The sequence below is a fragment of the Salmo trutta genome, unplaced genomic scaffold (genome assembly GCF_901001165.1).
Source record: "Salmo trutta unplaced genomic scaffold, fSalTru1.1, whole genome shotgun sequence".
NCBI classification, from domain to species: Eukaryota; Metazoa; Chordata; class Actinopteri; order Salmoniformes; family Salmonidae; genus Salmo; species Salmo trutta.
In genome coordinates, this window is record NW_021822222.1 from 93719 (window position 1) to 96218 (window position 2500).

Below are 2500 nucleotides of genomic sequence, written 5' to 3' on the forward strand. Positions count from 1 at the left end.
AGACGTTCACGAGAGGGGGACAGAGAGACGGAAGTGTGGTCCATATATGTGCCTGGTTGCCAGAATGGGGTTGAAGGTATTTCCTCATCATTACACTGTGGAATGTGTATAATTGACGTGTGATCCTCAGCTGCTATGAGACTGGTTCTACTGTGTGGGTTGTCTGCGTGTTCATTAGAACTATCTGTGTGTGTTGGTGAATGGACATCAGATGTTTAGTTGAAGGAAGCAGATGGATCATTTTTAATATCCACTGTGTGGGTGAGAGCAGAACTAACAATGACCATCACGGCAGTGGGATACCCTGTTTACACTCTCTCTCCTTCTCCCTCTCTTCTCCGTCCGATCTCTCAAACTCTCTCCTTCTCTCTCTCTCTCTCTCTCTCTCACTCTCTCTTCCCCGTCCGATCTCTCAAACTCTCTCCTTCTCCCGTCCGATCTCTCAAACCCTCTCCTCTCTCTCCCTCCCTCCCTCTCCCTCTCTTCCCCCTCCGATCTCTCAAACTCTCTCCCTCTCTCTCTCTCTCTCCCTTCTTCTCACAGAAAGGTGTAAAGGAATCCTCAGTTCCAGTCAGGTGTTTAACTAGAGACAGTAGTGTTCCAGTCAGGTGTTTAACTAGAGACAGTAGTGTTCCAGTCAGGTGTTTAACTAGAGACAGTAGTGTTCCAGTCAGGTGTTTAACTAGAGACAGTAGTGTTCCAGTCAGGTGTTTAACTAGAGACAGTAGTGTTCCAGTCAGGTGTTTAACTAGAGACAGTAGTGTTCCAGTCAGGTGTTTAACTAGAGACAGTAGTGTTCCAGTCTGGTGTTTAACTAGAGACAGTAGTGTTCCAGTCAGGTGTTTAACTAGAGACAGGTAGTGTTTCCAGTCAGGTGTTCCAGTCAGGTGTTTAACTAGAGACAGTAGTGTTCCAGTCAGGTGTTTAACTAGAGACAGTAGTGTTCCAGTCAGGTGTTTAACTAGAGGACAGTAGTGTTCCAGTCTGGTGTTAACTAGAGACAGTAGTGTTCCAGTCAGGTGTTTAACTAGAGACAGTAGTGTTCCAGTCAGGTGTTCCAGTCAGGTGTTTAACTAGAGACAGTAGTGTTCCAGTCTGGTGTTTAACTAGAGACAGTAGTGTTCCAGTCAGGTGTTTAACTAGAGACAGTAGTGTTCCAGTCAGGTGTTCCAGTCAGGTGTTTAACTAGAGACAGTAGTGTTCCAGTCAGGTGTTTAACTAGAGACAGTAGTGTTCCAGTCAGGTGTTCCAGTCAGGTGTTTAACTAGAGACAGTAGTGTTCCAGTCAGGTGTTTTAACTAGAGACAGTAGTGTTCCAGTCAGGTGTTTAACTAGAGACAGTAGTGTTCCAGTCAGGTGTTTTAACTAGAGACAGTAGTGTTCCAGTCAGGTGTTTAACTAGAGACAGTAGTGTTCCAGTCAGGTGTTCCAGTCTGGTGTTTAACTAGAGACAGTAGTGTTCCAGTCAGGTGTTTTAACTAGAGACAGTAGTGTTCCAGTCAGGTGTTTAACTAGAGACAGTAGTGTTCCAGTCTGGTGTTTAACTAGAGACAGTAGTGTTCCAGTCAGGTGTTTAACTAGAGACAGTAGTGTTCCAGTCAGGTGTTTAACTAGAGACAGTAGTGTTCCAGTCAGGTGTTTAACTAGAGACAGTAGTGTTCCAGTCAGGTGTTCCAGTCAGGTGTTTAACTAGAGACAGTAGTGTTCCAGTCAGGTGTTCCAGTCAGGTGTTTAACTAGAGACAGTAGTGTTCCAGTCAGGTGTTTAACTAGAGACAGTAGTGTTCCAGTCAGGTGTTCCAGTCAGGTGTTTAACTAGAGACAGTAGTGTTCCAGTCAGGTGTTTAACTAGAGACAGTAGTGTTCCAGTCAGGTGTTTAACTAGAGACAGTAGTGTTCCAGTCAGGTGTTTAACTAGAGACAGTAGTGTTCCAGTCAGGTGTTTAACTAGAGACAGTAGTGTTCCAGTCAGGTGTTTAACTAGAGACAGTAGTGTTCCAGTCAGGTGTTTAACTAGAGACAGTAGTGTTCCAGTCAGGTGTTCCAGTCAGGTGTTTAACTAGAGACAGTAGTGTTCCAGTCAGGTGTTTAACTAGAGACAGTAGTGTTCCAGTCAGGTGTTTAACTAGAGACAGTAGTGCTCCAGTCAGGTGTTTAACTAGAGACAGTAGTGTTCCAGTCAGGTGTTTAACTAGAGACAGTAGTGTTCCAGTCAGGTGTTTAACTGGAGACAGTAGTGCTCCAGTCAGGTGTTTAACTAGAGGCAGTAGTGTTCCAGTCAGGTGTTTAACTGGAGACAGTAGTGCTCCAGTCAGGTGTTTAACTAGAGACAGTAGTGTTCCAGTCTGGTGTTTAACTAGAGACAGTAGTGTTCCAGTCAGGTGTTTAACTAGAGACAGTAGTGTTCCAGTCTGGTGTTTAACTAGAGACAGTAGTGTTCCAGTCAGGTGTTTAACTAGAGACAGTAGTGTTCCAGTCAGGTGTTTAACTAGAGACAGTAG